Consider the following 14338-nt stretch of genomic DNA (forward strand, 5'->3'; position numbering starts at 1 on the left):
GCAAGTATTCATATTTTGTTAATCCAACTGTGAGTTTGCTGCATAGACAGCTAATGCTGCAATTCATTTTTTTATTTGTATGCCCAAGAGCTTCAAGCTATGGAGACTTTTCTTCCATTTCCAAAATCAAATAAAATCACAATGGGCCAGATTCCCCTCCTGTCTCTGAACCCACTGGAAAAATCTTACTTGGGAAGCCCTGGATTTATAGCATTATATTTATCCAACATACAGTAAAGAATGATACTTTCTATCAGAGATATATGAATATTTTGTGTTCCATGGCACATCCGTATATTTCAGAAACTTGCATTTAATGAGGCTTGGGACTTTGCCATCCTCAGGATCATATTTTCTACACTGCTGTATACACCCACATAGGGATAGATTCACACAAACACACACACACACACACACACACACACACAATGCGACTGTTGTATTTAAAAAGACATCCATCTCAGTAAGTGCCCCATTTCATCATTGGCCATGTGCTATGTGCCCAGGCCTCCCTCAGCTTTATGAAACTTACTCACATTAGAAATCTTACTTGACATTGTGACTGTTTCCCTTCCACGACACTGCCTGCAGCTTAGAGAAGCAGTTAGTAATGAGAGTAACAAGCCAGGTCAGCACCGTGGAGGATGAGAATCAGCCATGACTTGTTTTCTTTCCTGTGGCAGCTATTTCTAAAAGAATAGGTATTTGGGTTGATCTTAAAACCAGGAAAACACAGCTCCAGCTCTATTCATACACTCTAGGTGTGCAAAGAATGTTGAAGGATTGACTGATCCCTTTTCTCTGTGTTCTCATCTGTAGAATGGGTGTGATATTCATTGAACTATTGCCTTTGTCATGAATTGTTGTGAGGACCAAACAATAGGATAGATCTGAAACCGTTTCCAGACTGGAAAGTGTGTGACTTTGCAGTATAATTGTGATAAGTATCATTATGCTAAGTTAATGTATCATGTAAACATTTTACATGTATATAATTGCTTATATATAAATTGTATGTATGTAATATATGTAACATGTTAAGTTAATGTATTATCTAAACATTATATATATATAATTACAAAATATGTTTATTGAATCTAATTATATTAGTTACTATCTTTGTTAATAAACTTTTTTCCTTACCACCATTGATCACTTTATAATTTTAGTAGATGAATGATAACTTTTATAATTTTTTGATGATAAATTAAAATTTGCAAGAACAAATAACAGCCTATCACCAATGCTTAGGTCTAATAGAGAGACATAATTCTGTTGTCCTTCTGCTCATAGCACTTGAGTCCAGTAAAGAATTAAATCCTGATCTCTCCCCTTTATAGACTTGATGGGGCTGCTGACTTGTCTGGGTTAAAGGAAGGTAGACACCAAGACATATGACTTGAGAGACATTAAGTTCTAGTCATTCAAAACTCTGTTTATTTTCTGTGGACTTTAGACATTCTTTTTTTTTTTTTTTTGGTCTTTTGTGGATTTTTTTAGGGCCGCACCCATGGCATATGGAGGTTCCCAAGCTAGGGGTCAAACCGGAGCTGTTGCTGCCAGCCTATGCCACAGCCACAGCCACAGCAACGTCAGATCCGAGCCACGTCTGTGACCCACACCACAGCTCAAGGCCTTAACCCACTGAGCAAGGCCAGGGATTGAAACTGATCCTAGTCGTATTCATTTCCTCTGCGCCACAATGGGAACTCCAACTTTAGACATTCTTTTGTCCAGTCTTTGAGAAAATGGCTTCATGAAGTAAATCCAAAGGGACTTCCACCTCTGACCAATGCATCACAAGCATCAATTTCTTTCCCACCATTAAAGGAGTAAATGCCATCATCCAAGCCTAACATGTGACAGGACTCTTTTTCCATTATTCACTGACAAAGATGGAAAGGAAAATATAGAACTCCTATCTCCAAAGTAGAAATAATGATTGATTTGGGGTCCTGCAATGCTTCAGAGTAAGTTGATGACTACCCTTCACCATTCATCACACCCTGAGTTTCATTAACCACTTCTAGGTAAGTTGAAAAGTTATTTTCTACAGAGAGAGAATCAGAGAATACCTTCTTGGTAAGAATAAATTCAAGCCAGAGTTTATAATGAAAGAGATTTTTCTCTAAGATCCACAAAGGTAAAATAAATTCTTTACTCAGCCAAGCTGATGGTGTATGTAAACCCAGAATTTCACTTCAAATAATTTTAGGAAGATTTCCTGAGAACCTCAGGTTGGTTGAACCACCCACTGAGACAAGAAAGTCATTTCATTCCAAAGTTGTCAGAGTGAATCATTTAGGTCTTGGATGAAAAAGTTTCTAAAGAAAGTATGAAAGGAAATTTGAAGAATTTGTTGAGAGAGGGGAATAGATTTAGATTAAAAACTTTTAAGTATTAAAGATATAGACAAAAATATGGAAAGAGAACAAACAAGGAAAGAGTCAAAGTAATGATTCTACTATCACGTAGAATTCTGTTGAATTAGTCAGTAGGTTGATTTAGGGTAGAAGTTTAGCTATTCACCCAAACCTGCCATCTAGCTGAGTCTATTGTCTCACTCAAAGTTAAGAGTATAAAGGTGGCCTTCCAAACAGTCATAGTTCTTAATCTGTCCCAGTCTGGATCTTGGCAAAGAGTGAATCTTCAATTTCACCATGTTTTTAAGGATAGCTGGTACTTTTTATTTATTGCACTCTTTCTGGGCACAGTGGAGTTCCACATACTTAATAATAATATAGAACAAAGAATGCAGTTAATATTTGTGGACTATGTTACCTTTTACAAAATATTCATCCCAATCATTATTTTATTTAATTTTTTGTGGTTTGTGATGTACATCAATCTCTATCTTGAAGGGTAGGAAGTTGAGACTCAGAAAGAAAAGAAAGAAAAATAAGAACTTATTCTCAGTCATACAGCTAATAATAGAGAGAAATTAAATTCATGTCCACTGGTCATATCTCTTGGTCTTCTGAATACCAAACGAGTGTTGGGGGACAGGATGGAGGGGCAGGGGGAACAGCTGAATAATGTAGCACCTATATCTGTTGTGACCCCCCCCTTTGCAAACCCATGTACTACCTATTTGTAATGCTCTTATGTATTATGTTATGTTCTTAATGCCTAATGTATTACTCTGTCTGTGATATCCTCGGATAGAAGTAATGTCTGCCTCCTCTAAATCCCCATGCACTTTCCTTAGTGGAGTTTTATATCATTGTTATTACAAACTACTTTTAAATATTAATAGTTCACATTTATCTATCACTTATATGAACCAGACTCAGTCCTAAGTGATACATACTGTGGTAGGCTAAATAATGGCCCCTAAAAATAGCCACACCATAAGACCCAGACCTGTGACTGTTACCTTATGTGGTGAACAGACCTGGCAAGTATAATTAAGTTAAGGATCTTGAGACAGGGAGATTATCCTGGGTTACTGAGTGAGCATTAAATGTAAAGTGTCTTTATAGGAGGGAGGAAGGGGGGTATTTAACACAGAGGGACAGAAGGCTATGTAAAGGCTAATGCAAGGTGCCCAGCTTTGAAGATGGAGAAAGTAGTCATGAGCCAAGGAATGCAAGGAATGCAGTTCTACAGGCTAGAAACACTAGGCCTCCAGAGAAACACCACCCTGCCAATACCTTGATTTCAGCTAAGTGGTACTGATGTCTAATTTCTAACCTCTATGACCATGAGGAAAATATGTATTTCCTTAGTCACTCAGTTGATGGTAATTTATTATAGCAGGCATAAAATATCCATACAAATGCATTAATTTAATCCCCTTAGCAACTCTGTGAACTAAGTACCATCATGGTTTCCATGTTCCAGATGAGAAGTTTGACAAATTTTGACTTCTCTCTATGAAAGCATTAACTACTCTTGCAGAACTTAACACAGCACTTCAGGTGCTATGGTCTGAAATGTTTATGTCTCTGCAAATATCATATGTTGAAATCCTAACTACTCAAAATGATAGTTTTAGAGGAGATGGAGAATGGGGAGTTACTTAAATCATGAAGGCAGAGCCATCTTGGGTGTGATTAGCTCTTTACAAAAGAAGCTCCAGAGAGCTCCCTTGCCTCCTCTGACATGTGAAGATGCAAAAACTCTAGGACACAGGAGAGGGCTCTCACCTGACAATGCTGGCACCCTGATCTCAGACCAGGCCTCCAGAACTGTGAGCAATACATTTCTGCTGTTTCTTTTTCTTTATTTATTCTCTTATTTATTTATTTTTAAAGTCTGCACCTGTTGCATCTGGGAGTTTCCAGGCCAGGGGTTGAAATAGAGCTGCACCTGAGGGCTATACCACATCCACAGCAACACCAGATCTGAGCCACATCTTTGATCTATGCTGCAGCTTGTGGCAAGGCTGGATCCTTAACCCACTGAGACAGGCCAGGGGTCAAACCCACATCCTCACAGAAACATCGGGTCCCCATCCTACTGAGCCACAATGGGAATTCCTATTCCTGCTCTTTATAAGACAATTAATCTGTAGTTTTTGTTATAGCAACCCAAACAAATCAAGAAATCCTACAAATTGAGTAAATCCTTCATGCACACTGTGTTAAATTATTTTCACCCCCATAAAATGTTATGTATGCTGGCTCATTGTACAGTGTTTGAAAATTACAGGAAAAAAATACTCAAAATTTCCAACAATCACGATCCATAAACAGGCATGTTTAATACTTAGGTATGCATCCTTATGTAATTTTTTATGCTTACTTTTTTATTTTTATTTTTACATAGTTGCAGCCTTAATACAGTGTAAAATGGTATATCCTTCTATGTGTACTTAATTTTACATCCTTATCTATTTATGGTTAACAGTAAAAGTTTTAAATGTTACACTGTATATTTCTCCTTAGAATATCAGGTTTTTTCTCTTTCTTACTATTTTTGATTATAAAATTATAGAGGTAAAAATAAGCCTAGAATTGCAATGCAAAATTCCAAATCACGACCTCTTCACCTCCTGGTTCTTAGTGTATGTTCCCAGATAGAGACAGACAGACAGACAGACAGGCAGGCAGATAGTTAGATAGATAGATAGATAATATATAGAGATATATGAGAGAGAGAGAGATGAGAAAAGAGATCGAGAAACGGAGAAAAACTGAGAAAAATCACAAATATTGGATAGTGCTCTGAGTAATGACTTAAAATTTGCTTTTTAACTCAACAACCCATTATGGATATTCTTACATGTTAGTTGGTAAAACTGAGTTTATTCTATTCAGTGACTGTACAATATTCCTCAATATAGCTGTAACATAGCTGACGTATTGATGGACATTTAAGTTCTCTCCAGCATTTTGATGTTCCAAGGCTTCAATAAACATCCTTGTCAATTCTTTGAGTTCCTCTGTATGAGAATTAACTTAAAAGCAGAATTTGCTGGTCAGCGGTTTTACCTTATTTTTCATTTGATTGGTACTGACAAGTGGCTCTCCGAAAATGTTCTACCAATTTACACTGCAATCTATAATATATGAGAGGACCATATTCCCCATAGCCTTAAGAACAATATATATTATGCTGTTTGTTGGTCCTTGAAAATATGAAAGTATAAAAAATAGTACTCTATGTTTTTATTTTCTTTCATTAAACAATACACTCTTTGAGCATCTATTCATACATGTATTAATCACTTTTTCAGTAAATTGTTCATACCTTTGACCACTTTTCTATTGTTTTTTATTCACCATTTTAAATCATAACACCCAAATAGTGGATACACTATTGAATTCTATCATTTTCTAGTATAGACAAAAATTATGTAACAAGCATCTGTGTGCAAAAAACTTTTATTCTATTGTAGATTGTATAGCTAGGATACATGTTTAATTTTGGAATTAAAAATGACATATTTTTAAAGTTCTTGATATTTTTCAATTAATCTTCCACCAAAGATGCAATACATAACAGTGTCCATTTCATGGAAAGACAAGAAAAAATAGTATTACTTTTTCAAAACTTTTGTTAGGCAAAAGAAAATGTATCTTATTTTTAGAAAAAAAATAGATAAATATAGTGTGGTTGAATATTTCCCCATTTGTGCATTGACTTCTTTTTTCCCTTTTGTGAATTATACATTAGAATCCTTTACCAAATCCATTTTTTCCACTGAATTCTATTATTGCTACAAGGTTTTCCACTGTGGCCCTGTATCTTTTTTGTTACTGGAGCATTAAAAAGAAAGAGCAATTATTCCTGATTCCTAATATAACTTGGTTTAAGAGGTTTCACACAAATGCTCATTAGACTTTTTTTCCCCAGTGTTTCCATACATTATAATATGCATAAGTAATCTACATTTTACTCTTAATGGAGTTGGTTCCTTTAAGAGGGATTTAGTAAATAGCCGAAGTGTTCAAAATTAGTTATTTGAAACACAGAAAAGATCAAAGGCTTGTTTGCCAATGTCTAGCTCTTCAAAATTACCAGTTCTGAAGAGGCTATGTCAGATAATTAGCTACAGAAAATACCCAAAGTCTTCCATTCCTCATTCCAATTCCTTTTAAGGATTGTTTAAGATCAAAATGACTTTATCAAGCCTTTGCTTTCTGACATCTATTGTTCTTAATAGATTTATGGTCTTTATAACATTAACTCCATCTGTAAAAAGTGAATAATAATAGCAATGGTTGTTCAACATGATATCTCATTGGAGATTCTGAGCATTATATGAACTAAAAAGGGTGTTTGGTAAAGTATAAAGCACTGTATTAAAATAAGCTCTTATCAGAAACATAATTACAATTATTACTATATCTATTGTTCCCTTAAATGGGATTCATTTATGTTGAGAACGTATTTTCCAATTCTATTTCTTTTCCTTTCAAATATATGTCTTTATTTTCCCAACTTTCTTTGAAGGATTCAGACTTACAATAAATTTGAAAGAACAGTACAGTGAATAATCATGTATCCTTCAACAATAAAGTTACATTCACCATATTGTTAACATTTTGCCACATATTCTTCATCTACCCCTCTCTACCTGCAGGGGGTTTGTATGCATTTATAAATTTGTGAAGGTAAGTGGCAGAGAGCTTTCAATTTCACCACTAAATATATCTCCAAGGAAAAAGATATTTTCTTATGCAACCATAATATGATAATTACAACCAGAAGTCTAACATTGATGCAATGATATTCAGTGGACAATTTATATTCAAATGTTTCCATCTAGAGTCAAATTAATGATTATAAATGACCTTTTGATATTTTTAAATCTAGAACACTATTCTCTCTTTTTTCTTTCACATCATTGACATGTTTTAAAGAGACAAGCCACATGTGCTGTGTCCACATGGAGACTTGCCCGATGTTGCATTACATTTAGATTTTAAATATTTTCAGCAAGGATGCTTCTCAAAGTATTCCATCAGAAGAACACAATGCCAGTTTGCCCATTATCAGTAATATGTAGTTTTAGCCTTCAGTTAATTTAGTATCTATCAGATCTTTCCATTGTAAAAGAAGATTTTTCTCTTCATAATCAATAATTTGAGGGATGGGCAGTTATTGGAGTGTGTGTGAACATTCTTTTCCCCAACATACATTCAGTAGTATAAGTTGTTTTGACTTGGTTTTGATTAATAATATGCACATACACACACAGAAATTTACTACATGGATTCCTGATAACAGAGAAGGACAAATAATTCTGAATTTTTAAATTATGCCATGAAAATCTATTGTGAATTAATGAAAGGTCCAAAATGCTTGAATAGTTTGAGAATGCTTTTAAGAATTTTATGAACATATATTAATTTTTAAATAAAAACAAAAATGACTCACAGGCAGCATGGAGGCCAAGTTGGAAAGGTTATAGTTCATTTTTGTATAGATGGAAATAAGGAGAAATAAAAAATATGTCTTTATTTTTACTTTCTGAATATTAACGAAAGGGTTACTTAGTCAATGACCTTATCTTCAAAAACACCGAATATTTTAAATAATCCTGGGAGGCCTTGAAATCATTTTTGATAACTCAGATTGACCACCTAAGCAAGAAGCATTGAAAAGTATGCAAATGATTCTATATGTACCCATAAAGGTAGCTATCTACTGCACCTGTTTCTGAAAATTCTCTCCACTGAATGTCTATGGACTTATTATGTTTAAAACCTTTGCTCCTAAGCATTCGTGTAGGCTGACTTTTCAATTTCAAGGGATTTCAGTACAGTTCCCTGCAATTTATCATGTGAAAAGAATTAACAAGAAGCACATTCACACTTGCCAAGACATTTCCCTTCAGAAGGAGAAAAAGCTGCTGAATGAATAATATAAGAAAGATGATTTTGGTGCTTCGAAAACAGAAAAATTACTTAAAGTCCCTGTTAGAAAACCAGCCTTCCTTTTCTTATAGAATATGAATAAGCACCAGGTACACAATAGTAACCTGCTATAATCTAGCCCATTCTTTATCACACAGGTTCAGGTTGCTAAGGGCTCACTGCAGTGTCCCGCCCCCTATACAAACCATTCTGCTAAGGTGAGTATTACCACATGTCTCCATATAAAAGGCAACTCCAAATAAAGTTAATCCTCAATTTTTCCAGTGGGGGAAAGATGAAAATAAGATTTTATGCCAGTGTGAATATAGGAACTTTTATAGGTTTATAACTCATAATGAACTAATTCAGTTACACTTATTTCAAACCCATCTAGGTTGTTGCCCAGAGCTAATGTTTGGTTCTCTTATCTACACTCAGTCACTCAGTGGTCTAATCTAGTTTCATGGCGTTAATCTTCAAATATCTATGTTCCAATGACACCCAATTTGACCAGAAAGTTTCCTCAATGTCCAGAATCAGATATCTAATTTACAGTCAACATTTCCCGCTGCATATCTAGCAGGTAGCTCAGACGTGCCACAAAACAAACCCTGTTTCTGCCCCTCCCTGGTGATCTTATTTGCTAAAGGTGGCAACTCTAGCCCTCGTCTCCATACAGCCTTCCACAGCTCAGGTGATGACGGGTTAGAAAGAAAGCAGAGACAAAAAGGATTTTGAAAGACAAAGAAGGGCTCATAAAATGGAGAACTCAGAAGATAGTCCGTTTCTGCCTATAGCCGCATGAGAGTGTTAGCGTCTACCTCAAAATAGCTGTGGATCTTTAGAGTTATTTGAATGTATTGGAAGAGATTTATATAAAAATTTACTACACCAGATATTCAGAATTGAATCAAACAGATCCAGGGCAGTAGAAATGCATCAGAGGTAGAATACTTCCTTAGGCTAATTACTGAACCCTGAACAACCAAAGAGTCAGTGGAATCTCAGCAATTAAAATGTAAGACCAGTAGTAGCAGTTATCTGGCATGCACCAGAATGGGACACTACCATAGATAATGAGGACCAGAATCAAAGAGAATCCAAACAATGCAGCAAAAGTAAAAGAAGATCTAGACCAAACCCAGACTGGAAACACTGCTCTATTCCCTGTTGACTAACTAGAAAAGAGGAATACAATTTTTAAAGCGAAACAACATTTCTGTTGATTCTTACATATGTACTAACTTAGCTTATGCATCTCTGATCAAATTAGCACTTCACAACATGCATGCTATTGTTCTGTACTATGAGCCTAACTCTTCTTAATTAATACCTTTTCGCAATGAACAAAGATTTCCCATTCTATAGAATTTTCTTTTGGGTTACCCAAAGAGCCTCGCATGGTTCTTTTGATACGAAACATACAATCACGATTGCAACACCATAAAGATATTCTACACAAAATAGAACATAGACTAATCTCATGAATAAACACAAAGGGTACTTTTAATTATTTCTAATTGTTCCATAATTTTACAAATGGAAGAGATCCTCCTTGTAGAGATAAGAAAGGATATATGTCCAGGGTTATAACAATTTCTATGTGTTCAGCACATCAGCACAGTCAAGATTAAACAGATATTCAGATAACAAACTCTTTGAGTAAATTCAACAGTTCATGTCATTGCCAATGTTAAACACAAGACTTTGAAACCAAGAAATTTGATTTCTCCAAACTAGAGTTTTTGAGAACTGCTGAGTTATTATTAATATATATATATGGGGGAAGGATTAAAAAGCAAAAGTCAGTCCTTGGCTTAGTTTCTGTTTCATTTTTAATGCACCCATCTGCCATAGCCTAAGGTTAAAAAGCACTCATTGTAACCATGAAAAACATATTCATCATAAGTTAGCCTGAAATAAATCACTCCCCACAGGAAAATCAACATAAACATGGATGGCTCCACAACGAAGTCAGGAAAAAAAAAGAAAAATGGAAGCATTTTGTCTTACCTGGGAACTTCCACAGTTTCATGAAATCTCTAATGAGAACCTTCTCCAAAGACAACATCTGCAAACATTTGAAGAACAAAACAATTAAATTCAGTATTCTCAAACAGATCTTCCAAATTATGTAATAGGCATAATATTGCAATGTCATGTAATTTGCAAGCAGAACTCAAATTTGGTAAGGAAGCCAAAGTATGCAGTAAACTCACTGAAATGTCTTTCCTTCACCCTAACAATTTTTGTCAGTTTCTGAAATAGACCCACAGATAATGTAAACATTTTGACAGAAAATTGGTCGTGGTAACTATGGCATAAAACTATCTGAGGACAAATGTACTGTGACTTGGAACATAAGATACAATTTTCTTTGCATAGAGACAAAATGAAGTGATGACAGAGTTCACAAAACCTATTCTTCTCTTGAAATTGCATTCCGACTTTCCCTTCATTGGGCATCTTTCGAAAATAAAAACTCGGCACTCTGAGCCATTCCATTGATATTGGTTTGCAAGTAGTCATCACTCTAGAATTTGCTTTTTTTCTTTTTTATACTCTTTCTACCCATGCACATATTAAAAAGGCATGCCTGTTTCCTGTGTTTTATTAAGATGTTTGCTTTAGGGGGAAAATTGGTAGACCAAACTGTATCTCGTGTCTATTCTCCCAGATTCCACATGTGACCACCCTTTTCTGTCAAATAAATATTTTCAACTGGATAATGCCCAGCACAGTGTCAGGAGGTGAGACTAAAATTTGGAGTTAGGGTTTGTTCTTTCTAACCACTCAGAGTACTGTATCCCCAAATTTCAAACCATACCCTGTATTTACCTCTTCTTGTGTCTCTTCTTAAACTGTATTTCATCCCTCAAAGATCCTTACCCTGACTTTTTCTAAATTCACATTTGATAGATTTTCCAACCCCCCACTCAACATTAGCTCTCATGTATGCATCTAACCTTTCTTTTCCCCCCCTCTAGAATTTCTCTTTAGAACATCTTTGTTTTAACAAAACTGAAGTACAGTAGCACCCTGCATCTGCAGGAAGTATGTTCCAAGATCTCTAGTGGATGCCTGAAACCACAGAGAGTACCAAATTCTGTACTTTCTGTTTTTTTTTCTACACATACATACCTATGATGAGGTTTAACTTATAAATTAGGCACAATAAGAGAATAACAATAACTATTAATAAACTAGAACCATTATAACAAAATATTGTGATAAAATTATGATAATTTGGTCTATTTCTCTACTCAAAATATCCTATTGTACAAATGTAATGCCTTTTTGATCTTAATGAAGACCTCATCATGCACTGTAGCCATAAATTTTGCAGTTTGAGATGCAACAGCATAACTAGCAAGAATTTCTTTTTTCTTCTTTACTAGTTCATGGATAGATTTGTTCACAGCTTTTGTCAACCTTAGCATACAGTTTTTTCTTCCCTTATTTAGTCAAAAGCTTTCACCTTTTCACTTAAAGGGAACACAGTAGGGATTCTCTTTGGTGTCCCTGAATTTCTAGTATTATTATACTTGCATTATAAGGGTTATTTGAACACAAGTACTCTGATACCAATACAGCCAATCTGATAACTGAGAAGGTTACCAAGTAACTAATGGGCAGGAGGCCCTGGACAAAAGGATGATTCATCTCCCAGGCTGGATAGAGTTGGACACCACCAGATTTTATCACACTCAGAAGAGCATAAAATTTTAAACTTACTAGTTGTTTATTTTTGAAAGTTTTGGTTTGATATTTCTGGACCAGAGTTTACTGGGGAAAGTGAAACCGTGGATCAGAGAGGAGTACTGTACCCCCAAATTTCAAACCATACCCTGTGTCTATCTCTTTTTGTGTTTCTTCTTCCACTGTATTCCATACCTCAACAATCCTTACCCTGACTATTTCTAAATTCACATTGATAGATTTTCCAACCCCAACTCAACTATTAGCCCACTTGTAAAGCTTTTCCTGAATGCCAACTAGAAACAGTTTGATCTTTAAATGCTCAAAATATTCTATGAATCTCTCAAGTTACATAACACAATCTACTTTGTATTCAATTAATTTAAGTGCAACTCTTTTCTCTCTTACTAGATGACAGAAAATTGGTCACAGAATTGCTACCTGTCTGTTCTGAAACCATCCTTGTTCTCCTCAATGACTAGGCCTAATAGAACACTCTATGCATGGAATATGATATCAGCAGTTCTTTGCTTAAAAATGAGTATTTTATATTTTTCACCAAATAAACGTGTAAGACTTAGAAAATTTAACATTGGATAGCTCCAAATTCATAGATTAAATTAAATTAAAATGTCAATGAATATTTTCACTAAAGAAAGCAAAAGGATCACACTGAGGGCCAACCCCACCCACCACTACACCTGCAGCAGTTGCAGCTTGGTCACAACAGAGAGTTGCACACAGCCCACACAGGGATCATCTCTGGAGCACCAGGCTCTAGCGACCAGAGAGGGTTACACAATGGGCCCTCAGGATATTTCTACATAAATCATTCTATGGACACTGGAAGATGTAGCTGATACGCATAACTGATAGAAATAGAGAGTTAGGTAAAATGAAGTGGTAAAGGAATACTTTCTAAACAAAAAGAATAGGACAAAGGCTCAGAAGAACTAAAAAAAATGGAAATAAAGAGTTCAAAGATATAGTTGTAGGAGTTCCCATCGTGGTGCAGTGGTTAACGAATCCGACTAGGAACTATGAGGTTGCGGTTCAGTCCCTGGTCTCACTCAGTGGGTTAAGGATCCGGCATTGCCGTGAGCTGTGGTGTAGGTCACAGATGTGGCTCAGATCCCACGTTGCTGTGGCGCTGGTGTAGGCTGGTGGCTACAGCTCTGATTAGACCCCTAGCCTGGAACCTCCATACGCTGTGGGAGTGGCCGTAGAAAAGGCAAAATAAAATAAAATAAAATAAAAAACCCCAAAAGATATAGTTGTAAAGATGGCTGAAATCAGGAGAAAAATGGATGAAAGTCACTGAGAACTTCAACAAAGAGACAGAAAATGTAAAAAAGAACCAATGAAAACGGAAGACTGCAATAACTGAAATGAAAATACACTAGAGGAAATCACAGCCTCTTAGAGGTTGCAGAAGGATGGATCAGACACCTGGATGACATGGTAGGGAAGAAGAAAAAAAAAAAAGAAAGAGAATTAAAAAAAAAACCTGGATACAAAGGAAAATGGAAACACAATGATCCAAAATCTATGGGACATAGCAAAGGCTCTTAAAAGAGTGAAATTAATAGGAAAACCCTACCTCAGGAAATAAGTACTATCTCAAATAAACAATAAAACTTACACCCAAAGGGACTAGAAAAATAAACAAAACCAAAATTTAATAAAATAAATAATCATCATCAGGGGAGAAAAAAATAAAATAGAGGCTTAAAAAATATAGTAAAGATCAATAAAACACAGAACTGATTCTTTGAAAAGATTAAAAAAATGTATAAACATTTAATCAGACTCATGAAGAAAAAAGAGAGGATCAAAATAAATAAAATCAGAAATAAAAGATGAGAAGTTACAACTGACATCACAGAAACATAAGGAATCATAAGAGATTACTACAACAATTGTATACTGATAAAACTGACAACATAGAAGAAATGAACAAATTCCTAGAAATGCATAATCTCCCAAGACTAAATCAAGAAGAGAGAGAAATAGAAATAGATCAATTGCCAATAATAAAAATTAGTCAGTAATAAAAAATTTCCAACAAACTAAAGTCCAGGACTGGATAGCTTTATAGGTGTATATTATGAAAGATTTAAAGAAAAGTTAACATCTATCCATCTCAAACAATTCCAAAAAAATGCAGAGGCAGGAACACTTTTGAACTAATATTATAAGGCCAGAATCCTGATACAAAAAACAGACAAAGATACCCCCCAAATAAAATTATAGGATAATATCACTGGATAAACATAGATGCGAAAATGCTCAATAAACTATTATTAAAGCATCGTATACCATGATCATGTGGA

At 35.2% G+C, this 14338-nt stretch overlaps 1 long non-coding RNA gene across 1 annotated transcript in view; it reads right to left on the reverse strand.

Annotated features, from left to right (window-relative positions):
• LOC110260054 (uncharacterized) overlaps positions 1-14338 on the reverse strand; it is a 343554-nt gene that overhangs the window by 277328 nt on the left and 51888 nt on the right. Inside the window, exon 2 of the long non-coding RNA XR_014839814.1 lies at positions 10320-10377. This is a non-coding gene — a long non-coding RNA (uncharacterized LOC110260054). The remainder of the gene's footprint in view (positions 1-10319; positions 10378-14338) is intronic.

The sequence above is a fragment of the Sus scrofa genome, chromosome 3 (genome assembly GCF_054392235.1).
Source record: "Sus scrofa isolate SSC_HxYL_T2T_F1_AM1 chromosome 3, Sscrofa_HxYL_maternal_Yorkshire_Landrace_v2.0, whole genome shotgun sequence".
Lineage (NCBI taxonomy): Eukaryota > Metazoa > Chordata > Mammalia > Artiodactyla > Suidae > Sus > Sus scrofa.